Source organism: Saccostrea cucullata, unplaced genomic scaffold, assembly GCF_032062105.1.
Source record: "Saccostrea cucullata isolate Sc308-1 unplaced genomic scaffold, CSIRO_AGI_Scuc_v1 ctg4083, whole genome shotgun sequence".
Classification (NCBI taxonomy): domain Eukaryota; kingdom Metazoa; phylum Mollusca; class Bivalvia; order Ostreida; family Ostreidae; genus Saccostrea; species Saccostrea cuccullata.
The window spans coordinates 30,163-58,070 of record NW_026918067.1 but is presented as its reverse complement, the minus strand read 5'-3'; the positions used below and the strand labels follow the sequence as shown (position 1 = coordinate 58,070).

The following is a 27,908-nucleotide window of genomic DNA, read 5'->3' as shown; positions in this document are numbered from 1 at the left end:
ACAACTACTTATATATACTAGACGTACGCCTGTACATGCATGTTCTCTATAGTGGAATGCCTGATATAACTAAGTACTTATTAAGTGGATGATATGTCTGTAGAGTGCACAGAACCTATCAACTTCATGTAATCAGTGCAACACTTGTTTTGATTTTACTAAAAAAATATAAGTATATGGCATTATAACTTGACAGAGTCCATTCAATATATATTCAAGCTTTAATACCTGCAATCTCTGGGCATAAAATAATATCTTGACAATGTAGGTATGGTAGATCTATACAATGGCATGTATATTCCTCCATTTGATCAGTATTAATTTACACACAGATCACAAAGATTTAAAAATAGAATAAATGATGTGAAATCTTAAAAGAATGCACAGAGGATACTGTACACAGGGAAATTTTCGCCCCCGTTTTATTTTCGATTTATATTCTTCTAAATTCTTAAGATTTGGCGAATTTAAAACGGGACGAATTCAAATTACACAGCATAATTTCTTAAACAAAACCATGACTGGGCGAATTTAAAACGGGGCAAAATTGTTTGCAACTGCAAAAGGGCAAAAATAACACAGGGCGAAAATATCCCTGTATACAGTAATAATTTTTGAAGTGGTGAAGGACTATTTAATTCAACCTTTGCAAGTTTCGCTAAATCAGTGATTGTAGTTGCATGGATACAGAATTCATTTCTTCCATGACACGATTATTGTCCTTTTGCGACAAAAATAGTAGGGATATAATATTACATTCATGTGTGCGAGCTATAGTATGTAATGGAATACATACAGTGGACCGTCAGATATCCAGCCGCCAGATATTAACTAAATGGATGCTTCAGTATCCAGACGATTTTTCAGGTATCCAGACACTTCACATACACTGTATCTGGAGTATTTGACTAGGAGCAAGTGTCCGGATAAATGAGGCTCCACTGTAATTTACATTATCTGCTTGCTTTATGTAGAAGGACCTTGCTTTCTTGCGAGGGAATAAATTCTACTTAGCCAAAATGAAAAAAATTGAATACCATCTTCATAAACAGATATTTCATTATGTCTATATGACCATTTACCTTCTATAATAATATCCATCGGTTATAATAATTCATTTTTTTTTGTCCTTTTTCTCTCCATCATGTGGTTTTGTTTGTAAAATAAACCCATAGCTCCGGGTTGAAAGAAGTTAGAGGAAAAAAAAACACAAAACTTGAAATGATTTTATTTTCTTACTCGAGATAAATAAAATGTATGTGATAAAAACAAGACTGCCTTTGGAATGCACAGAAAGATATTCAAGTTAAACAGATACTCTTGCTATGAACTTCAACAACACACAATATCTCTGCTTCTTTTTTACACATGTATCAAGATTTTCCATGAATACAAACCAGATAAATTCTTAGAGATCAAATGAAAGATAAGATTGAAAGCAGTAAAATAATTGCACTTTGTTTTGATAACTTTGTTGATCTTTGCTCGATGTAATATTGGTGAATGAGGCAAAACAAAGACAGGAATGTTGTTTCTAGAAAAAAAAAAACATAGATCTTTTTCTCTCTGAGCATGAAATAATGATTGATGAAGATCATTTTGTAGGTGATTACTTACTGTAAACATCTTACATTTAGCGGTGTACTCTATTTACATTTAGCGGTGTACTCTATTTAGCTATTTAGGTGGAAAGCAGATTCAGTACACCCTTAAATGTCTTGTAAATTTATATCATATACATGCAGATATCATAAGTTACATCTAGCACATACATAAAACACTAAATCAAATTTATGCTAACATTTAATGATTACTTTTGGCCAAATATTGTACACGCCAAATATAATGCATTTACAGTATTCCTAAGAATTGAAGATCATGATAAATACACAAGTGTCAGTAAGAATCCTAAGCAGTCCCCAGCACTCATCACGAATACACCCACCGGTTAGAAAATGTATAATTCATAAACATATGAGCAAATGTAGTAAAGTGTGGATATATTAAAATAGATAAAAATTGATAAAATCACCTTTCTCACTTCCCTATTATAAGGAAATCTTAATATCACATATTATATTACATAGTCTGTAAAAAAACATAAAAAAATAGATAACACACAATTCTCATCTCCCTCACCATTTAGATATCTTATTAAAAGAAACTGTGTGCTGTATCAAGAAAGACAACCCTAATCAGGGCGGGTAACTCTGACAGGTTCACATACTGTAAACATTGCTGATATATATTTGTATGTCATTTCATATTCACGTAAGATAATGATTAAAACAAGGAATTAAAGACAAAGGCAAAAAAGAACCATGCAACATGCTATTCTGTATTCATTTCAAACAAATGTGTTCTAAAATAAATACAATATATACAGCACAAAAGTACACAATTTCTATGTCACGATTTAAAAGAGCATAAAATGACAGAACTCATTATGTCCGATTCTTATTCACAGAAGAACATTTTCACCACTATGTGTCAAACATACTAGTATTAATAATATCACAGATAGAAATCTCCAGTTCTTCCTGTACAAGCTACACTTTGTATACATGTACCTTCTAGGCATATAAAAACCACAAAAATAAAGAAAACTTTTGCTTCAAGCCCAAATTTAAGTGCAAGACTTGTCCAAATCCTTCCACAACAAACATGCATGTTCTCTCTAGTCATTTTAGGAATCTGGATATTTTATGCACAATATTTTCATGTAGTTTTATTGAGCAATCTACTAATACTTTGAACAAAGTTAATATGAATCCATACATCAGCTTTGTTAATAACATAAGTTACGAAGATTCCTAAATTCTAGTCAAAGTCGTCACTACATGGTTCTCTAGTCTCAGTCGAAGTCGTCACTAGATGGCTCTATAAGTCCCAATCAAGTGGTCACGAGGTGGCGCTATAAGTCCCAGTCAAAATCGTCACTAGATGGCGCTATAAGTCCAAGTCGTCACTAGATGGCGCTATAAGTCCCAGTCAAAGTCGTCGCTCGGCGGGGAAGTCTGATACAGCGACAGTCTGATCGCTCGCTGACGTTTCTCCATCCCTGCCTGGAGCGCCATCATGACGTCCTGATCACGTCGCGACATTCTGCGACTCTGGTGAGGCGACTGTGAGCGACTTCTCACGTACCTAGCAGCACCCCTACCCAGCACCGCGGGAGGAACATTTTTCTGCATTGCACGGCTCCTGCGCTCAAACTGATTTCCGCGACTGTCTGCGGAGTGGCTACGTGAATGTGGAGGATGGGAGACATTAGGGGTGGTGATGAAATTCAGTTTTTCAAAGTACTTCCTGGCCGCCTGGCCTTTGGGGGAGAGGAGCCAGTTATCAGTAGAGTCGTGTATACTGGGACGCCGATGATGGGGGTTTTTCTCTGGGTCAGAGGCCAGGTGGAGCTGACTGGGACTCTTGTACACGTGCTGTATCGGGTCATAGTCTGAGGAGTTAAAGTCGTGACTGAGGCCATCAGGTGAATCGGAGGTGAAAGAATTGTTAAACTTCTTAGAGACAGGAGAGGAAGAAGATTCTGGTGTGAAGTCACCACTCCTGAAAATCAAGTCAAGATTTAATGAACACATCTGGTACTGTATTGTGCATTCCCAGTCAATTTTCTTTTTAAATTTCAATGTATAAATAATTTACTGAAATTCATGATAAGTAAACTGAAAATAAAATTTGCTAAAAGATAAGTCTAAGAATACTTACAAATTCCGCAAGTTTTTGAGTCCAACAGGAACTAACTGGCCTGTACCTAGGAAAAAAACAAATTCAATAGTCAAGTTATTCTGTCTTCTATAAAGCATCAAGGTATAAATTTAGAGGCTTATCTTTTATAGTTTCCAACATATTCCTTATGATTCTATTTAAAAAAAAAAATCAAAACCAGTATAAATAGACGCAGAAATTCTCAGCTAATTTATCGGGACAATCTGCATAAATTTATTAAAACTTCATTGATGAAATAGGCATATAACTCCCTTAAATATTTAAATGTATGACCTTATTATCATATTGATATTCTCTTGTATATAAACATGCATAGTATGCAGAGTATAATTTAGCACTAAAATATAAATAAATATACAATGTACTTCTGATTATAGATGCATAATAAAGTAGCTGACAAACAAGCTTCTATTCATTGTTTGATAGTAACTGTTTTATATACAAAATAGTGAAATAGACAGAACAGTTTCATAGACAGATTGTTATGTAGAGCACATTGAAAGATTTAAAACTAAATGACTATATGACTCTCTGATTCATACATGATCAAGTAATTAGTAAACAATTTACAACGTACATTGTATTAGTAATGACTAGGAATTCATTTAAAAATGTTTTGAAATCAAAAGCAGAAATTAGTAGGAAAAAAATTGTTGTAAAATAGTGTTCTGCATATGAATGAAAAACTTGCTTGGTTAGCTAAAAAGTGCACTTTTCTTTGACATGTTTAGTATCTTGTTAGAGTATATCAATAAATTAGTTGTGTTAGAGAGAATATAAAGGGTGGTACCACACACAAAGGGCTCCTAATGTGTGAACTCAGGGAGGAAAACTGAAATAATATCATCAGATCTGTTACCATGGTAACCATTCCTAACATATTATTTGTACTGCTTAAATTACAAAAAGAATCCATTGTCTTGTATGTATTTGATTTATGCTATTAAAACTTATCAGAATCTGCACAAATGATTAACAATTTCCGAAAAATTATAGGACCATTAATTGTCGCATGTAGATGGTTAGGAAAGACAAAACTGGTGAAAGACCTTCATTAGACACTCGGGTAAAAAATAACAAGTTAGACCATATGATTTGGACCCTTTGGTTTGAAAGTAAAACACCTAATCATGTGCTATGGGTAGCCCTTATACTTGTTAAACGTTATCTCACAGCAAACACTCTATATCCTTGTTATGATCATTAAAACATGACAATATATATAAGAACACTGTATGAAATATTAATCTAATCAAGAGATGTTACAACTGCCTTTAAGTACGGAACACTATTCAACAATACTAGGATTCAACACAACTTAAACTGCTCCTAATTGATTTTATCTCATATCTACCTCACATTTTAAAATGTTTTAAAGGTTTCTAGCTATGATGCTGTGCTTTTTCAAAGAAGATGTCTCTTTTGATTTTTCTAACCTACGACAGGGTGCGGAGTCAGTTCTACTGTGAGTGGATGTAACTCACGGGTTTCTACCATTAATTTGTCTTACCGTCGTCCTGTACGTAACGTTTAACACAGATGATGAGACGTTTAGATCGGGTAAGGCAGGTAATCTGTTTCTCTGTCAGAGACCGGATGTCCACTCCGTCTATCTGTTAACATCGACACAGTACAATCAGTCTCATTCACAACAAGGCCGTGCACTCGTATTAGACTATCATTTAAACATCAGTTCAAATGTAGTAAATCTAGGACACATGGATTAATGTACTGTCAAGCTGTATTCATTTAAAATGCCAAATGTTCAGGTATCAATTTAACAGTGTAACAATAATAGCGCGAAGCGACGCTCGGGAAGCGAGCTCAATAGACTAACGTGTAAGAACAGAGGAAATTCGGATTGAAATCTGTACATACGTCAGCCAAATTTCTCTGTGCAACATTCCCAGAATTCAATTTAACTGCACTACCCAATGTCCTTTGCGCGAATATTGCCGAATAAATAAATAAATAATAACGTAAAGCATATATCAGACTTTCAGTTTGTAGAAATCTTTCAAAGAAACAAGAAATAACTCTGCAATGTTTTTCGACAAAAATTGCACTAGTTCTATAGTTTCAAACAGACGCTCGGCTGTCTCCGTAAGCTCCGACGGGCTTTGTGACGTCGTATGACGTTACAGCTAGAAGAGATATCTTGTGCGGCTTGACGTTCGAAGTGGCTGATCTCAAGTGTTTTTGATGGTACAACTGCGCTCGCCCCAACGGTCACACCGTAAAACATATTATATTGAATATCAAGGGCAATCTTTTTTTTTCCCATTGCCCCATCAACTTTGAGATGACGAGGATTAATTGTATGATGTGGACAAATAAAGTCACATGGTTACCTTGGTGATGTAATCTCCCACCACTATTCCTGCCTTCTGTGCAGGAGAGTTCTTATCCACTTCCTTCACAAGTAAATAACGGATTCTATTTTGTCTGAAATAAAATATATATCTATATCAGTATAGGTCAGAAAATATCAATAACACTTGATCATTAACACAAAGGGAATTAATGCCTATGTATAAACAGGTCTACAAATCTATCTTCATGTATAAAAGATGACAATATCATGATCAAAGAAAGACGTCAAATGAATGGTTTTTTGATGTTTTGTTTTTTCAATGCAGTGCCACAATTGTTTGCTTATTTGAGTGACATAATTATTTAGTAAGTAAAGTTAATACAAACTCAGGCATGCAAACTAATGTGATGTGAAATCTAAAATTTTTATCGAGTGCCTTATCTGCATAAAATTTTGTAAATACATGTACTATAGATGACATTCTATGAAGTTCTACTTAATAAAAGTAAATTTATTTAAATATTAATCAAAAAACTAAAAATTCTTTAACATGGCTGCCATGTGAATTCATTAATTATAGAAAGGAATTATTATCTATGTAGTACTGCAAATCACAAAACTTCCAAAAAAATTAGAATTTTTAACTATATAAAACCACAACATGTGAATGACAACATTAATAAGATGGTTACTCCAAAGTCCTTTTACAATGTAATGTAAATCACAACAGTAACATAAACACAACCAGAATGCTTTTTTCTATTCTAAGGTCTAAAACATATAATATTTTAAAAACATCTCCTTACTATCTGTTATTATTGGTTATCAATTTACCCCAAAAGTACTTATTTCAACTATTTTTTTTTAATATTAAATTTGTGAAAATGACTGGAAATGGTGCCATGGGGAGAAAAAGGAAAAATTTCTTGCAGATGTTGTGAAAATTCTACAAAATTTGTTAGGTAAGAACATGGATATTGTGAATTTACAGATACAGCGAAGTCATCTTGGATCCCCAGCTATATAAATTTAATAAAATTCTTATATGGTTAAAACAAATTACGGATATAATGAAGTAATTTCATAGGTCCCTGTGACTTTGTTATAACCGAGTTTTGCTGTATATAAAAAAATTCTCTCTGCTCCTCAGCTATATTTTAAATTATATGCATCTCTTTATTCTCTTATTACCCCACTATCTATAGCCTAGTAAAGAAATTTAGAGAGTCCAAGAATTTCTTTCACACCATCTGCAAGCACTATTAAAAAGACAAATACCAACAGTGTTACTTTGAAATGTGAGGAGAAAAAAAATAAAATGAAAACTTTGAATCTGCTAACTTGCCTTGGTAAATTTTCTGACTTTTTGTTTTCCATTAGGACACTGGTAAAACAGAGATATGCTACTTAAACTCTGAGCATGCAGACATATGACAAAATGTGAACAAATTTGTGCAACAAAGTCCTGCAAAATTATAAGCAACAAAAATAAGGTATTTAATCCTCGACACCTTGAAATTCTTGGATTATTTTTCCCACTTGTTTCCATCAAGTTTGAGAGGACTAGGAATGGTTGTATTGATACAAGATGGAGTCTTTTTATGCCCCCGTAAACGAAGTTTCGGGGGCATATACAGTCAAAACTGCCATAGCGACCCACTGTATTAAGCAACTCACTGTCACATGTGACCATAAAAATTCCCCCCAACGCTTTTCCCTATATATTCTACCTGTATTAAACGACTACCTGTCTTACGCGACCAACGACCATGATTCTGCAGACCAATTTTAGTAATTTCAAGCAATTTTACCTGAATTTAACGACTACATAATTTCCGATTCCTACTTTCGATTTTGGTCGAGCATGCTTCGTTTTTGGTTCAAAACAACTGTTGACATGCTTTTATTTCATTTAATTAGGTTAAATAAATATTTCAGTCATAAATATAATTTAATTTGATACCAAGTGCATAACAAAAATCATGATACAGTTTTTTCCTAGTAATATGCTAAACATACTAAGTTATATAAAGGTTATCATGTAAAGAATTTAAAAACTGGGGGGGGGGGGGGGGGGGGCTTTGCATTTTTTTTATATTGTATGAAAAAATATTAATATTTTCAGATGTTCACAATATTCCCAAATATTCAAATGACTTATGCGCAGATCAAGAAATTTTTATTTCTTTACAGGATAATTGTGAAAGCATTTTAGAGTTAAGAGTTACCTATTAAAGAGTGGAAATAAACATAAGGTGTTATGAAATACATTCAGCATACACATGTGATTTTTTTAACATTGTATACCGTATAAGTGGAAATTTTAGCGAGACGCAAATTTGGCGATTTGTCCTTAAAAATGGGTATTTTATTTTTAGCGAGATGTAATTTTAGCGATTTTAAAAAGTTCACTAAAGAAGCTATTACAAATAAAGAGCAATTTATTTTTAGCGATATTCAATTTTGGCGATCTTGGTACCCTCGCTAATAATGCCAAAATTAAATCCTCGCTAAAAATTCTACTGATACGGTATTTGAACACTGCAGAAAATAATCAACCTGTATTAAGAGACCACCTGTCATATGTGACCTTTTTTCCTTTCTCCATTGGAAGGTCTCTTAATACAGGTTTGACTGTAGTTTTTGTCGTGTCCGTCTGTCTGTCTGTCTCTCTGTTTGTCTGTTTGTCCGCAAAAACTTTAACCTTGCCCATAACTTTTGATTTAGTGGAGCTATAACATTCATATTTCACATGTGTATTCCTTGTGACAAGACCTTTTTTGGGGTACCACCAAATTTGACCTTTTGACCTTGACCTTGGAGTTTGACCCACTTTTGCACAAAAAATTTGAACTTTTACTTTGACCATATCTTTTGATCAGTATATACCAGGACATTAATACTTGACATATGTATTGTTTTTGGAAAAACCTTTTATTTGATACCAACAATCTTGACCTCTTGACCTTAGAGATTTTTGTACTTATGAAAAAACTTTAACCTTGGCTATAACTTTTGAACAGAAAGTGCTATGGCCTAAATACTTCACATATATAACCCTTGTGAAAAGACACTTCATAAGATACCAAGAACCTTGACCCTTTGACCTTGACCTTGGAGTTTGACCTTCTTTAAAAAAAACAACCTTGACCAAAATTTTTAAAGGGTTAGGACTAGGGGTTTCACACTTCACATATGGATTCCTTGTGACAAGATCTTTTTTGGGGTACCACCAATTTGACCTTGACCTTTGAGTTTGACCCACTTTTACACAAAAATTTTGAAGATTTACTTTGGCCATATCTTTTGAATAGTATATACCATAACATTTAATATGACATATATATTGTTTGTGGAAAGACCTTTCATTTGATACCAACAACCTTGACCTTTTGACCTTGACCTTGGAGATTTTTGTACTTATGAAAAAAGTTTTACTCTGGCTATTACTTTTGAACAGAAAGTGCTATGGCATAAATACTTCACATATATAATCATTGTGAAAAGACGCTTCATAGGATACCAAGAACCTTGACCCTTTGACCTTGACCTTGGAGTTTGACCTACTCTAAAAATACAACCTTGACCATAATTTTTTAAGGGATAAGACTAGAGCTTTCATACTTCACATATGTATACCTTGTGACAAGACCTTTCATTTTATACAAAGAACCTTGACCCTTTGACCTTTGATTTTTACCCACTTTTACACAAAAAATCCAAACTTTTACTTTGACCCTAATTTTTAAATGGTAGATACTAGGAATTTCATATTTAAAAAATCAATTCTTATTGGCAAGACCTTTCTTTGAAATCAACAATTTTTACCTTTTGACCTTGGAGATTTTTGTACTTACGAAAAACTTTAACCTTGGTCATTACTTTTGAACGGTAATGGCTAGGGCTTTCATATTTCAAATGTGTAATCCATGTAACAAGACCTTTTATTGGATATCAAGAACCTTTGACCTTGGAGTTTAACCTTCTTTTTACAAACTTTAACCTAGCTTGGTCACTTCAGGCATCAACATATTTGATCTGCATTTGAGAAAGTTTAACATTCGCTATGTTGCCATACGGGGGCATCAGTGTTTCACAAACACATCTTGTTGCTTGTAAAATCTGTCCAATGCTAAACATGCTAAAGTGTAACTAAATTATGGCACTATTTTAGCAGACATAAATTTTCACACAGTTTTAAATATTCATTCTTGCCCCTGTGAAAAATTCCATTACAACACAACTTAGGTAAACTCTTCGTCTCACAAGCCTTTTCTGGCAGATAAAAACTTCCATAGACTGAAACTCCCAATGTCTCCGATTTACTTCACTTAAATAAGTTTCTAATGAATAACAATTGTTAGTGACCCTATCTTATTGCAGTATATTTTTACCTGTTGGTAGAACATCCCAGTCTCCCATCCGCTCCTGGATACACGATGAGCTCAATCTCACGGACCTGTAGGTCTCGATCTCGCCTCTGATCTGTAAAAGTCAAAACAAATATGTTACTAAATGAGCTCGATCTCACGGACCTGTAGGTCTCGATCTCGCCTCTGATCTGTAAAAGTCAAAATAAGTATGTTACTAAATGAGCTCGATCTCACGGACCTGTAGGTCTCGATCTCGCCTCTGATCTGTAAAAGTCAAAATAAGTATGTTACTAAATGAGCTCGATCTCACGAACCTGTAGGTCTCAATCTCGCCAAAATAAATATGTAACTAAATGAGCAATGTTAATGAGCACACAGTGATGTTTTAAATCTACATCACAAAATAATGGAAAAGTCCCTGAAATGTTTCAGTTACACGACTTACAAGAAATCGGAAATTAATTGTACTAGAACTTCATTCTCAAAGGGAATACATGTATTAAAATTTTATTTATTAACTGACTGTTAGATATGGAGTACTGCATTGTTTCTCTTAGACCAGTCTTGATGTCTTACTGCTAAACAGTTGACAACCATGATAAATAATTAATTTACATATATATAAAGCCTTGAAAGCTCAATCCATTCAATGCATTTCATAGGAAAAACCAATATGATAAAAGAATGGACTGCCATTGGGACGAGAAAAGAGAATAATCAATTAATAGCTCAACGGAAATGATATATCATCTGCTACAATGACCTAAGTTTTTTATGCCCCCGTAACGAAGTTTCGGGGGTATATAGTTTTTGTCGTGTCCGTCCGTCTGTCTGTCTGTCTCTCTGTTTGTCTGTTTGTCCGCAAAAACTTTAACCTTGTCCATAACTTTTGATTTGGTGGAGCTATGACTTTCATATTTCATATGTATATTCCTTGTGACAAGACCTTTCTTAGAGTACCACCAAATTTGACCTTTTGACCTTGGAGTTTGACCCACTTTTACATGAAAATTTTTAACTTTTTCTTTGGCCATATCTTTTGAAAAGTAGATACCAGGACATTTATACTTCACATATCTAATGTTCGTTGAAAGACCTTTCATTGGATACCAACAACCTTGACCCTTTGACCTTGTAGATTTCCGAACTTATGAAAAAACTTTAACCTTTGTCATAACTTTTGAACGGTAAGTAATAGGACTTTCATACTTCATATATGTAATCCTTGTGAGAAGATCCTTCGTTTGTTACCAAGAACTTAGACCCTCTGACCTTGACCTTTGAGATTGACCTACTTTAAAAAAGCAAACCTTGACCATAACTTTTAAAGAGTTAGGGCTAGTGCTTTCATAATTTACACTTTTGATTCTTATGACAAGACCTTTCATTTGATAACAAGAACGTTGACCTTGGAGTTTGACCTACTTTTTAAAAAAATGAACGTTGGCCATAACTTCTGAATGGTTAGGACTAGGGCTTTCATGCTCAACATAAGTATTCTATGTGGCAAGACATTTCATTTGATACTTATTACATTGACCTTTTGACCTTGACCTTGGAGATTTTTGTACTTATTTAAACTAGAAATATGTCCATAGGACATGAATGCCCCGCCGAGGATATATTAGTAAAGCAACATGAAAATTTGTATGTGTATAAAATTTGATCAGAATATCCAGAATAGTGATGCAGCTGAATTGCTTGTTTGGAAAATATAGGTCAGATCCAGCATCCGAAACAAGTCTGGTAGTGTCCAACCCTAGATGCATCATCCATGAAAGTTTGGTTCAGGTAGGGCTTATAGTTACTTGGGAATGAAAATATAGGTCAGATCCAGCATCCGAAGCAAGTCTAGTAGTGTCCATCCCTAGATGCATCATCCATGTAAGTTTTGTTCAGGTAGGGCTTATAGTTACTTGGGAATAAAAATATAGGTCAGATCCAGCATCCGAAGCAAGTCTGGTAGTGTCCATCCCTAGATGCATCATCCATGAAAGTTTGGTTCAGGTAAGACTTTTACTTACTAAGGGATGAAAATATAGGTCAGATCCAGCATCCGAAGCATGTCTGGTAGTGTCCATCCCTAGATGCATCATCCATGAAAGTTTGGTTCAGGTAGGGCTTATAGTTACTTGGGAATGAAAATATAGGTCAGATCCAGCATCCGAAGCAAGTCAGGTAGTGTCCATCCCTAGATGCATCATCCATGCAAGTTTGGTTCAGGTAGGCTTATAGTTACTTGGGAATAAAAATATAGGTCAGATCCAGCATCCGAAGCAAGTCTAGTAGTGTCCATCCCTAGATGCATCATCCATGCAAGTTTGGTTCGGGTAGGGCTTATTGTTACTTGGGAATGAAAATATAGGTCAGATCCAGCATATATAGCAAGTCTGGTAGTGTCCATCCCTAGATGCATCATCCATGCAAGTTTGGTTCAGGTAGGGCTTATTGTTACTTGGGAATGAAAATATAGGTCAGATCCAGCATCCGAAGCAAGTCTGGTAGTGTCCATCCCTAGATGCATCATCCATGCAAGTTTGGTTCAGGTAGGGCTTATTGTTACTTGGGAATGAAAATATAGGTCAAATCCAGCATCCGAAGCAAGTCTGGTAGTGTCCATCCCTAGATGCATCATCCATGCAAGTTTGGTTCAGGTAGGGCTTATAGTTACTTGGGAATAAAAATATAGGTCAGATCCAGCATCCGAAGCAAGTCTGGTAGTGTCCATCCCTAGATGCATCATCCATGCAAGTTTGGTTCAGGTAGAGCTTATAGTTATTTGGGAATAAAAATATAGGTCAAATCCAGCATCCGAAGCATGTCTGGTAGTGTCCATCCCTAGATGCATCATCCATGCAAGTTTAGTTCAGGTAGGACTTATAGTTACTTGGGAATAAAAATATAGGTCAGATCCAGCATCCGAAGCAAGTCTGGTAGTGTCCATCCCTAGATGCATCATCCATGCAAGTTTGGTTCAGTTAGGGCTTATAGTTATTTGGGAATAAAAATATAGGTCAAATCCAGCATCCGAAGCAAGTCTGGTAGTGTCCATCCCTAGATGCATCATCCATGAAAGTTTGGTTCAGGTAGGGCTTATAGTTACTTGGGAATGAAAATATAGGTCAGATCCAGCATCCGAAGCAAGTCTGGTAGTGTCCATCCCTAGATGCATCATCCATGAAAGTTTGGTTCAGGTAGAACTTATAGTTACTTGGAGATGAAAATATAGGTCAGATCCAGCATCCGAAGCAAGTCTAGTAGTGTCCATCCCTAGATGCATCATCCATGCAAGTTTGGTCCAAATAAGGCTTACAGTTCCTTAGGAATGGACCTGCTCTAAAAACTTTAACATGATCACTCATCTGGAAAATGTAGGTCACACCCAGCATCCAAAGCAGATGTGGTAGTGTCCATCCCTAGATGCATCAACCATGTAAGTTTGGTCCAGGTAGGGCTTATTTTTTCAGGAATGGACCTGCTCTAAAATTATAATGGGTCACTCATCTGGAAAATGTAGGTCAGATCCAGCATCCGAAGCAAGTCTGGTAGTGTCCATCCCTAGATGCATCATCCATGCAAGTCTGGTCCAAGTAGGGCTTATAGTTACTTAGGAATGGACCTGCTCCAAAAACTTTAACCTGGTCACTCGTCTGGAAAATGTCAGTCAGTTCCAGCATCCGAAGCAAGTCTGGTAGTGTCCATCCTTAGATGAACCATAGCTCTCATCAATATCTATCAGCATATGAAGTTTGATGAAAATATCTTGAATAGTTTCTTTGAAACTGAGCTTTGAACTGAGCTAAACACAAAGTGTGACGGAAGAATAGCTGACGGAAAGACAGAAAGACGGAAGGACGGACATGACAAACACTATATGCCCCGGCCATATTCATGGCGGGGCATAAAAAAAACTTTAACATTTGGTTACTTTTAAATTTCACAATTGTTTTCCAGTGAGAATACCCTACTTTTGGTACTATTTAGTTAAATTTGCATTCAAGAAAAGCTTAATCTTTGCTATGTTTCCATACGGGGACATCAGTGTTTCACAAACACATCTTGTTTTTATTAAGATGTATTCTGTTGAAATGCATTTAGGATGGGCTAAAATAGAAAAGAGTTTTATGGAAATATACACATATGATATCAATATTTTTATCATGTCATGATTAAATAATTATATAAAAATTTAATATGTGCAAATTCTTTCTACCAATTGTAAATTTGACAAATCCCAAACTAATTAAACATAATAAAACATGAAAATTAATTATTAAAATGAAAATAATAATTAATTTTACATTTATCTTGTTTGTAAGTCAAAAAAGTGTTCAAACAAAATATTAATCAAGGTTTACAAAATCTGAAACACAATTGGTTGATTTTCTGATTATCCAGTATAATGATTGGCTTACCGTGTTTGTAGCTGGCAGCTGAATGGTTGTTTATTATAATTATAATTATGGTGATTTCTGTTTTAATTTGATTGACTTACCCTGTCTGTAGCTGGCAGCTGATTGGTTGTTTGCAATTATGGTGATATCTGCTTTAATTTGACTGGCATACTGTGTCTGTAGCTGACAGCTGACTGGTTGTTTATATTTATGGTATTTGTCTGGTAATTTGATTGGCTTACCATGTCTGTAGCTGGCAGCTGATTGGACCTTCATGATGACGTTCCAGGCGTTCCTCATCAGTGTTACAGCCTCAGCGTGTGACATCTGTTTAAAGTCTGTACCATTCACCTCCAGAATCCTGTCCCCGGCTCGTACACCCTGTCATATAGGTACAAACATATATAGCTTTTTAGCAGCATTTTAGGCTTTCTGGTATTTTATTTTTAGCTTTTAATTTCAAAATGCTAATCTTTAATATGCAATTAATTTTTAGCAATATTCAATTTTAGCGATGTCAGCACCCTCGCTAATAATGCCAAAATTAAATCCTAGCTAAAAATTCTACTTATACGTTATATAGCTGCAGTAAAGGATTTTATGCTTTAATTTCATTTATCTTTTAAGAAATATCATGAGCTATGATTTCCCACTTATTCATTCAGAGAAAAAATACTAATATATTCATTAATTTTATACTAGATAGTCTGCTTCTGATTCAGAGGTTTATCACCATTCAATTTTGGAAAACTTGTCCTTCTTGAATGGTTAGTAATTTCAGAATCTAATACATTACCTGTTCAGCTGCAGGCCCCTCAGGATCCACCACACTGACAATAATATCTGACCCATACTCTCTCCCCCAATAATCCCCAGCCCCAGGCTACCGTCATCTCGCCTGGCGATGAACACTCGTCTGATGCCTGCGTCATAGTTGTCCCGGGTCACAAACGCCGATTTACTGGAGTCGATTCTCCCGTACTGCGGCGACCACACAAACATGTCGTCCTTATCATTATGTTTTAATGACGTCAGGTCGTCATTTTCACTGTATACTCCACTAGTAACACTCGTCCCATGCTGCGATATCAAGTCACCATTTTTGTAACCATTATAATCGACAAGGATTTTTTTCTCGCTGCCGTTTGACACAATTTTGAATTTCCCCGAGGAGTCCTGGGCGATAACTTTGGGGATTTCCGTCATTGCGTTGTCAGTACTGTAGATCCTTAAATAAGTCTCGTAATTTGGGAACTGAATGCTACAGAGTCTGTGGAAGTCTTCCTGTAGGGATCGCGGGATTCTGTTGCTGAGCTCCACCAGTAGTAGTAGTTTTTCAGTCGTGTTTATCACGGGTCTGAGCTGGTGACACAACGTAGGGACGGAGCGGGTCTGCTGGAAGTTATTGACGGCGTACTTGAACTGTCGGTACTCGATGTCGCTCAGCTGCTGCTGGGCCAGATTCCGGAGGATTGCTTCTCCTCTCTGAGCCTCCCCCATGACAAGGGAGGGGCGCAGTGGTGGGTGGTGGGAGGGCGCCGCTTTCTTTCTGTTCTTCACCAGCGGTCTCCAGGTCCTATGTTCTCGCTGTGGGTAAACTGCCTGGAAATATTTCATGTCTGTTAATTGATGACCTTCACAAATTGTTTAAAATGTAATTTTACAAGGTGATTTGTCACACATTAGATAACTAATCTTCTCATCTATATGTTGACTGTCTGTACAGATAGTGGATGAGATAATTTAACTGAGATCAATGGAAGCCTTCAGATTTCTCTGAGGGGCTGTACATCTACTCCACTAATTGTTTGTGATCACATATTACAATGATGACTGCTTCCCTTGGGTAACACTTAATGTTTCTATATAGACATTAGCTAGCTAGCTGACAAACACAGTAAAAACTTGAAAGATCACTTCCTCAATCATAACATTAAAACAAATGATTCTGTAATGGCAAAGAAGTCACAGATGTTATATAAGCCTCAGGGAAACATTCCAGACACTTCAATTTGTTAAAATTATTTCAGTTCCAAGTGAAAAAAAGAAATATCAGCACATTTTTCCCTCACAAGTGATTTTTTTCCTTTCTTTACAAAATGATTAAAATTGCAATTCAAAACATACGCTGCGCCTACACCTAATTAAAACATAACCTATTCTGCATCAGTCATTAAAATTCAGAATAAGCATGATGTTAAAATTCAGTTTATATGGAAACTTCCTTACATCCGAGTCACACTTGGTGAAGCAAGACTCTAACTGCAGAAATTTACATCTGCTTCAGTGACCACCTTGTGTTTCGCATTCGATTAAAATCTCTCCCCAAAATCTCACGACACGGCAACAGAGAACATTATTCTGTCCAAAGTCAATGTTGACAGAAATTGTTTGAATTACACATTGTGATTCTATAACTGCTGTTACACTGCACAAAGAACCTAGGAGCTTCCTTTCTTGTTTTTGTTTACTGTCAAAAAATTTCCCACAAAATCAAGATATGCCAAATGACATGTAGTCCTATATTCCAGGGGAAAATCTAATGTGAGCGTCAGTCACTGCCTTACAATTAATGTGGCTCTGTCATGACTAATTCATGGAAAGGAAAAGTAAAAATAGTCAATAAAATTGCAAGATCAATAAAACCCTAGCTCTTCTTAAAGAACTACATACAAAGTAACAGTACAAGACCATCCTATGCCTTTTAGAAATTAGTGATCCAAAACATCAACAAGAGACTGCTCAATGGCCCGCTATATTGACTGGCTTCCATTAGTAGTAATAAATAGTGGAGATCTATAAATGTCTGATAGAGTGACCAGCGGACATCTAAGCATAACAGTCAATGAAAGGTCACAAAAGGTCAATTACAGTGTATGTCCTTGGTAGGGAGTGGGGGCTGGGATTCCGTAAAGTCATGAGTTAAAGAGGTGGAATGGATTTATCATATGAGATCGGGAAAAAACTCGGATGATCGTAAACAATTTCTGTGGAAAAGATGCATGCCTTCCTCTCAGACTGCTTGTAGCCTTGAATATTTCATCTGTTTAAACGAGTCTCAACACTAAATAACGTTAAAATTGTGCATGAAACAAGCTTAGGGTTTAAAAATTAACTTATTTTTTTACCTCCCATTATCATGTTATATAAAATGATAATATATGAAGGCATTATAATAAAACTAAAATGTATAAGTATATTAAATAATAATAATATGAACTAGTGAAAATTATAACAACACTTACATAACACAGACAAAATCCTGGTATCGAATTATTCAAGAATTTACTAAAATGTCCCTAACACCTTTAACAATGAAAGAAGCATGACCAAACTACATACAACTGTCAGTATATATTTCAAGATCAATTAAGACTTCAATTTGAAAATCTTTAAATGTCTGTAAAAATGCGTGGTATGGACACAATTCATTATGGGGGCGGCAGAGATCATTTTGTTTTACACATTACTGCAAAACAATGTTTCTTGGTCACTTTGCCAGCAAAATTCAAAGATTAGAGTTCTGTGAGAAAAATGTGTCCACTGGGGCGTTAAGCGGACCAGAGTGAAGACTGGGGATTCCGAGCAGTTAAAGTTACCACTGAATAAAGCGGCTTAGAACAGAAGTTAGATCGGTCACAGAGTTAGAGTACCACGAGTAGGCAGAACTCATTCAAGAATAAAACAACAATGAACCCAGAAAAACCACAATCAAAATGACTCATAGAGTGTTCCAATGTTTACACATGACTAATTAATAAAGATTTATTATGATGAACTTTTACTTTTTTATTTGAGTTGTAATTATTCACTGGTGATTAAATTTGAGGCTAATGAATCAATAAACTTCAGCATGCTTAATAAATGACAGAGGCATATAGCCTTCATCCTTTAGTTTTAGATTTAACTTGTAGGTCTCAGGTTTTGTATAGAATGAACCACAATCTTAAGGAGAGAGGGAGGGGGAGGGATGTGTAACCTCCTATCCTCCCCATGTTTTGTAAAATCAATAGGGAACCATTAATTACCATTAACTTCACAGTAAATGTCTTGCAGACATTGGTGTACATATAGAACTTTAACAGTAAATACAGGTGATAGCTGAAAGCATACTGTGTCGCCAGTCTAGGGGAGTGGTAGATGTCTGATATAGACTTAAAAATCAAGTAAGGAGTTGATCCTTATGTCGTAGTTTCGAATCCCACTGCGGAACCTGGAGACCGGTCCTCCGGATGACACCGTATAAACTGAGGTCCCGTGTTGCAGTAGATGCTGGCACGAAAAAAATCCCTCCCTGCCCAATGCCTAGCACTTTGGACAAAATTTGCAGTTTTCACCGGAAAGTTGTGGCACCTCCACATGAGTGTAGAATTATCGAGAAGGACGTTAAACAACTAACGAACAAGCATTACGTGTACTGGATGCATGTATGTCAATCAATGTATGATGCTTCAACATAAAGTCCCCAAACAAATCTTAAATAAACATTAAAAAAAAATTAATCAAATGTTAATGGTACCTTAATTTCACAGGCTATTGCAACTTTGTTTTATACATACATATTCCTTGCATCCACAACATAAAAAGTATAATCTGAACTCTGAACAAGCCAACCAAATAAAATCAGCTAGCTGTTGAATATTAAATTGTAAGTCTCTATAATAAATTACCTTGTCTTATAACAAATCTGTTCTGAACAACAGGAAAGATCCAAATGAAAATTTGAGGCTTATTTCTGTTAAAGTGACACAATTAATAATTCCTTAAGTGAAAGGGCCCTAATGTGACATTTAAACTCGATTTGGACTCTGACAAAAGATTTTTTTTAAACAGAAAAATCAAAATCAATGAAGAGGAAATACCAGATGGCCGGTAAACCAGTAGTTGTCTATCTTGGGGGCAACAAGTGCGACCAAAAAAGTCTACAATGACCCAGGGCTGCGTAGAGTACGTTTTTATCTATTACGCTTTCTGGTCAATTAATTTAAAGTATTTTCTTTCTCCTTTTTTCCAGCTTGTTAACAGAGGGTTCATTTTGTGCAAAAAAAAAAACGTACTTAGGAGTTCAAAGTAAAGTTGACAAATTGACTGAAAATCTGACACCCCCAACCTGTGATCAATCACCCCGCTGTTCTGCCTGTGTTCATCCCACCACTAGGTCTTCTTAGTTTAAGTCTATTTTATAATATGCATATACTGCAGGAAGGTATTTACAACACATACATGTACAAGTAAACAGTCATGATTCATTGAATTCTCAATGACAAGCATAATTTATACTTTTATTTCTATAAGATGATTAGGCAAACGATTTCTCAATATTTCAATAATCAATTCTTGAGTTTACCTGTTTATAAGAAAATGCGGCTTAATTTTGATCCTAAGTATGAGCATCTTCAATAATTTCACTCTTATAAAATAATATTACAATAAATTTGGAACTGCATCATCATTTATATCTTGAAAATTTATGAATTTTTTAAAAAACAAATATCTCCCTTCTTCATTACAGGGAGTGCAACTTAATTAATTTATTTTTAAAGCTGCAATTAAAATATTATGCATGCACCTTCACGTGTAGGCAGCAGTCGTAATAAAACTGACAAACACTTTTGTGTGCATATCCGAATCCCAATGTTCTGTCTCGTAATATTTTTCATATTTTTCAGGTGTTTAAGTATAAATTAGCCATTAATTTAATGCAGCTAGGTGTTTACACAAATGATTAACACACCTATCTTACTGTGTGAAAATTCTTCAATTCTGCTCTTTAGTTAAATAGGTCAGGTCATTGGAAGGAGTGAAAGATCTTTAAAGAAAATATTGTCGTAGTCTAGTGTCGCTACCGTGAATAATTAGTTCTTTCACCCCCTACACCATGCAATACACCTCCAACTAGCTATTGCTTTATCTTGCTTAATGTTAAATCTTTACGGAACATAATAAGCGGGGAGAATAAAACTGAATATAAGAATAATAGAATTACAAAAAACACCCCACGACTTTTGTTCCTTAATATACCCGACCTACTTTCAGATAATTTGTGTCAGCATTTCAAAGTCCTTAAACCCAGGCACCTTTCGTGTCATAGCAAAACTTAAAATTACTGGTTAATCATTAGGTGAAATTCTTTAAAGCACTTATTAATAATCTTTTGACATGCATAAATATCTTTTTAAAGATGCATACACAATAATAAACTGTATTAACATGATAAAGGGTGTACATACGAGGATTGATCCAAAAGTTCGTGGAATTTCTTTCTAAAATTTTATCGTGATTTGATGAAAGCAAACAACAGGCACATTCTTATTATAGAGTCCTAATGCAACGATATTGGAAAATTTCAATACTTTTCAATTACCAATAAGGTAACACGAGCTTTCTAAAAATGGATAGTTGTGAAACCCGGGGGAGACTTTGACGCAACGTCAAGTTATACATGTATATGTCACGTCACGTTATAGAAGCATCTTGCCCTAATGTCCAATTTGACTACGTAATTCTACAAAATGCTGCCCATTTCTCCATTTGTTTTTCTCAAGAAAAGCATGAGTATCCTCTTGCAACAACTTATCTTCATTTTTTACTCATATTTCAAAATACTACCCATCTTTCCATATGATGTTCCAATTTCAGTAGCATTGTCAAGAACAGTACGGGAGCCTACAATGTCCATTAACGCTTTTAATTTGTCTAGGGGGATACGCACGTAAAACAGAGCCCCCAAAAAGCGACCACACTTTTCATCAACGTCCATGGAAGTTCTATTTTTCTTAAATTTCTCATGCCACTAGAAAACCAGAAATTAAATGCATTTTCCCAAGCCTACATGTCAATAATATATGCGTTTAAGATAGAGTGATCCCTGGATTTTTACAAAACATGTGACTTGACCGAAATTTGACCTTGTCTAACAACTTAAGTATGAACAATATATCATCAACTAATAAACTAAATATCCACTAAAATCAGTAAAACTCTTATACGAAGGTTTATAAAAGATCAAACAATAGTAATAATGACATAATTTTCGTTTTATATACCACAAAGGGCGATTTTATTCTCATTTCATGTATTAAGATTCAAAATGATAATAAACGCGTTAATGTCTCCCCCCGCATTTCCAAACAAGTGTTTCTATGGTAACTGCCATAAAGTTACTATCAAAGATATTTAAAATGTTTTTTAATTTAAAATATTCATCAAATGTCTATATTTTCATTTGTAATTTTCAACCAATTCTACTTAAAAATAATTAAATTATGAAGAAATTCCACAAACTTTTGGATCAACCCTCGTATATACAGTAAAAGTACAAACACGGATTTAATTGCAAATTCACAGATATAGCAAAGTTAAAGCTTGGATCCCTAGCTATATAAACTTTACCTATTCTTTATACGGATGTAGCGAAGTAATTTCACAGGTCCCAGTGACTTTGTTATAACTGAGTTTTACTGTCTGTTTTAAAGTTATAAAAAATGTTGATTAAAATTCAAAGATCTTTTACACAGTAGTTCATTTGATGAGGGCCGTATCGGCATGATAAGACAGCAATTTGAATCTGCACTTGAGTTAGATGCATTGTTATCAAAATTAAGATACTTAACTGGAATTAAATGCAATTGTGGGGTTTTCTCTTATACTATTTTCTCTATTTGTCCAATTTAAAAGTTGATTAAGTACAGTTTTAATACTGCCCCAAGGTAAAAGACCTTTAATTTATCAATCAGGAGCCCTCCTCTGTTAATCACTCTAATACTCTGTGGTCAAACTGAATTAACTAATTAAATCCGTATTAAGTCTTTACCTTCTCAATGTCTGGCATTAGCCTAACGTGTCCATGTATCGTCCATAAGTACCCAGGCTTAGCCATCACTGTTAATTCACGGAACTTAAATTTCTCCCCAAAACCACATGCCGCAATAAGCAATATGTCTAATCAATCAATAAAGCAATGGAAAATTCTCCAATTAGATGCGTAACACAACACTGGAGTTAACACTTGATGTGCTTGTCATTTCATTTCAGAACAGAAAACTGACAGATTGAATAAAATGAGTCGCAGTGAGAACAGGTGAAAACATTATACATAATTCCGATTTTTACAAATGCACACCTTGGATTTCCATCAGAAGTCAATGTCTGTGGTAGACAGATAAAAAGACATACGGATGGATAAGTTTAATAAACAGGTTCTAAAACTTTTATCATACAGGAGTGGGGAGTCATGGTATATGACATTTATGTATTGGATGTCACAGTCCCTGAATCTGACCTCCGATTTACAATGAATTATAGTTATTATTTTTTACCTTGATGACAAAGGGATGCTGTCAATGCATAAACACAAGTTTTAATTGCCAAAAATAGCACAATTATTGTGCTTAAATACTGACGGTAGACCTTACTTGAACATACATGTGGGGTAATCTGTAAATGCTTGGTGATTTTCTAAAGACCGGTACACACGGTAAGGCTTGCCTCATAAGTCAAGAAACTTAAGTTCTAGCCTTACCGTGTGTACACCCTTAATACACGTTTTTTGGAGCCTTACAAGTCTGACTTTAGAATAGAACACTGCTCTATTTCCTAATACAAGACTTAGCTGACACTTAATTCTTGACCAATGAAAACCATTTACCCAAAGTTCAATCTATTTTTATAAAAACACACAAGTTGGTATATTGAAGAAAACAAAAAATTTTCGAGTAAGATAATGATATTATGTACAGATACTTCAGTTAACCCCCTCTTCCTTCTTACGAAGTGTGGATGCACTGGTCGGTAAAGCTATTTCATAGTCCTAGCTAGTATTCTATTATTTCGTTTAATAGTGTGCATTATTTATGGTTCAAAAACACATGGATTTATGTAAATGTTGTTGATAATATTGTAAGTCTTGCCTTAGCGTGTGGACATGAGAGCCGTACGTCCTGCAAAACGTAAGGTTTTAGACTTATAAGGCAAGCCTTACCGTGTGTACCGGCCTTAAGAGTTATACATTCATTCATCAGTCTTCTCTCCCAATAAAAATTTATATCAAATATTTAATTAATAATACTTAATTCAAAACTCCAGCTTGGTTATATGCACCTTGCAAAACTTACTAAATTAAACACCAGTATGTGTCACATTCTGCAAACATGAGATCAATCTATAAAATGTACCGGTACGTTTTTCAATTATTTAATATATAGTTTACTGTTAAAATGTAAAATATCATTTCATAACTTTATCAGAGCATATACAAATGACCTTTCTCTTTTTCACTTAGCCACATATTTCTCTCTGAATTGAGAATTAAATGAGGCGTGTCTGTATTGGGATTTTTGAATTCTATCTGACATTAATCTTTCCTCACCTAGTATTCTGTTTTGTGGAGCAGTCGACCAGTTCTCCTCACCGTGTCACTGTAGACACGAAATCTATAAAGTCATAAATCCCTTAATGGAATATTACATCAAATTCCCTCCTTTTTTTCGAAACTTTTATTATATTACAATATATAACACTCTCTTAAACAGATAAAAAAAAGACCTATTATAGTACAGTGTATATCTTTTAGAAATTAATCCAGATTAATCTGAAAATAGGAGGAGAGTAAATTTCAGTTTAAAATTATTGCATGTACCAGGCTCTGACTTTGCAAAATTTCAATTAAATTCAAGTTAGAAAATAAGATTTTGAAATTAGAATCATTCCCTGAGGAATCTTGAAATTCTCTCATTTTGCACTCTGAACACAATAAAAGCTGAAATATGGTAGAAAAATATTTAGACTATTGATATGAAAAAAGAAACCTACAATTTAAAATTACTGATTCCAGAAATGTTTTAAATACTTTGAAATGAAAATAAACTTAAAATGAATGGATCCAAATTCTAAAGTCAATGTCATTTAAATGCTGGGTTTTGAACAAATTGAAGGCCATAGAAGGAGCATGGTGTCAAGTAACATCTTCCAAACAGGAGACTTATAATTGTTTTACAATGACCTATGAACAAGTTGAGTATATTCACAATGACCTTTGAACAAGTTAAATATATTTACAATGACTTATGAACAAGTTGAGTATATTTACAATTAAGAAATAAACAACAATGTTGAAAAGTTCTCTGGCAATTGAACTTTTAGTTGGTCACATGATCAAATCCTGTGAAGCCCGAAGGGTTTCTCAGTAGATTTGATCATGTGTTTATTACTTATATTTACATTTGAAACGAATACATTTCAAGTTAAATTGTATTTATTACATGAACGGGCCAACATATTGTTATGTAGTGACGCGCAATGACCTAGAAGTTGTTTGGTCAAAATATCACATCGCTCTGTGATGCGGTCTCGCTATGACCTCTGACCCCCAAATGAAATTCACAAAGAATTGAACGTATTTTCTCTTCAATAGGTTCAATTCTAAGAAAGATATTTGCAAATGTAAATATTGACCTATGAACAAGTTGAGTATTATTTACAATGACCTATGAACAAAGTGAGTATATTTACAATGACCTATGAACAAGTTGAGTATATTTACAATGACGCATGAACAATTTGAGTTTAAAATGTTTAATGACCTATGAACAAGTTAAATTTATTTACAAAACTCCTATGAACAAGTTGAATTTATTTACAATGACCTTTGAACAAGTTGAATTTATTTACAAAACTCCTATGAACAAGTTGAATTTATTTACAACGACCTATGGACAAGTTGAATTTATTTACAATGACCTTTGAACAAGTTGAATTTATTTACAATGACTTAATGCCTAATTGAGTATATTATGTACAATAGCAAGTGGCTAAAAATAAAAGTTTTATAACTCATATCCAAAAACAGTAAACAGATCAATACAAGCTTCCTAAATTATCTTGATATGGTAAATACTGCACTCTAAATATTCAGAGACCACAGATAAATTTTAATAGCTATGGTTAAGTCTACACTCTAAGGAGATACATGTATTGCTTGGTCTTTTGTTTTCATTATTTACAACTAAGAGTCAAATTATAACTCGCATAAATTGTGACTGGCTTAATATCAATGTCAACAAGTTTAAAATCCTTTATAAATTTGTTCTCAGTAATTGTCCCCATTTAATGTGTTTTAATGCTGTATACTTAGCAGATTACAGCTGATTAGAAGAATTTGATCCTTAATCCTCAATTATTGGTAAAAATATGTACCCGCTGAAACTCGTCATACCTAAGAGGTTTTTTTTGTGTGTTTGAATACAATAGTTAGCTTGACTTTCTCACAAATTAGGCCTACTTTAGTTATCAAAGTTTCTCTCAGGCTTTGAGAAATTATTGCATTATTTTAATATTTACTATGATGTGCAAGCATTGCGATGTACAAAGACGTGCATATTATACCCTGAGGAAGTCATACACCAAAGCAGAATAGTAATAAATACTTTTTAACATAAACACAGATATTCAGGGCAGAATTTAATTGTAAGTTGTCAAAAAGAAATTCTTTATTAAGATCTATATCAAATAAATAGATGGTTTAAAAACTTCCAATTTTCCTTTTTTTTTAAACAAACAATAAATATTTACCCTTCCAACATTGTGTACATACATTACATACAAGAACCATTGAACACCAATACCAATACACAATACCCATTAAGCTCACCCGTCTTTGGTCACAATACTGACATATTTACCCACATATAATGGCTGTCTACATGTTACTGTGTGTTTTCGAGTGGGCTCTGGAAACTCCGTGAGTACCGAGATGTTTGTCTTGCTGAACTGTACACAGTTCCTAGTCTGGTGAAAGTCACGTTTTATAGAGAGGTCAATAATTCTGGCAGTATGAAGATCTTTCAAACATGGCCTATAGATCTAGAATTCCTCTCATTGTTGACCTATCATGACTTTGTTCTTGGGTTAGCTTGTTTGACAAAATTATAGCAGAGAATTTGAAAAAAAAAGCTACAATCTTGAAAACAAAATCCTGATTACTTCACAACCTCAAAGCCTTAGAATAAAGGCTGGATCATAATCTTTACAAAATTAGACTGAATTTCTGTAGTTGATATATTAGTTTACAAAACATTTCTAATTATTAGGTAGGGATTTATTTTTTTAATAAAAGAAAAATTAAGTGACGTCAGGTGCCTGTGCTACAATGTTTTATGAAGTTCAACCATTGATTGCAGCAATTAGAATACCAGAAGAAACATACAACTGCATTACATACAACACAGTACAAGATCCATTTTTAGTCTTCAACAAACATGAAAAAGTTTCTCATAAATTTAACATTTTGTTTCTTTTAATGTGATTATAGTTCATAATGAAAGGGAGCTAGCTGGAATCTTAAATGAATGATCATTCTGTCTCTCTTTGTAGGAACTTTCCAACTGCTTTTGACTTGGATGGCACCATACAGTTTTTCTCAAGGAATGTGTCAAAATATTTCCTGCAATAGTGGGCCAAAAAAACTCTTCTTGACAAAATTATTGGAGATCTTGGAAAGAGTTCATGATCTACGTTTTGATGCTGCGCCACTACTGACTTGGTGAATCATGACCCCCGGGGAAAGGCCAAAATGGCCAACCATAGTTTTACATAGAAATATAAAGGAATTTAAAAAAAAAAAATCTTTTTCTCATTTATCATAAAAACTTCAGATACAAACAGTCAACATAAATTCTTATTTATTCTACATGTTCTAGTCTATGAACACTCAACTTCAATTAATTGAAATCTTCTGTTATAAAGATTATACACTGGATTGCCAAATAGTGTCAACGGTCTTTAATTATTGAATATTTAACTATAGATGGTTAGAATTTTAATTATAGATGTTAAGAATAAATACATGTAGTAGTACAATATGCTTCTCTGTAGAATAGTCTCACATGACTGAATAAGCTACTGCATTTATATGTACACAAAGAATAGAATGAAGCTAACAATAATTTACCAAAGTCAATATGATCAATAAACCTAGGAATAAAACGTACCTGTTATTGTGAGGACTGATTAGTGGTCTTAGTGCTGCATCTTGAAGATCTTCTCCAGACAGAACAATACTTCACATGAATGCACAAAGTACAGATC

General features: G+C 34.5%; 1 pseudogene; it reads right to left on the bottom strand.

Annotated features, from left to right (window-relative positions):
* Window positions 1-1,654: 1,654 nt before the first annotated feature.
* Window positions 1,655-22,835, bottom strand: LOC134241397 (disks large homolog 1-like; annotated as a pseudogene).
* Window positions 22,836-27,908: the final 5,073 nt, after the last annotated feature.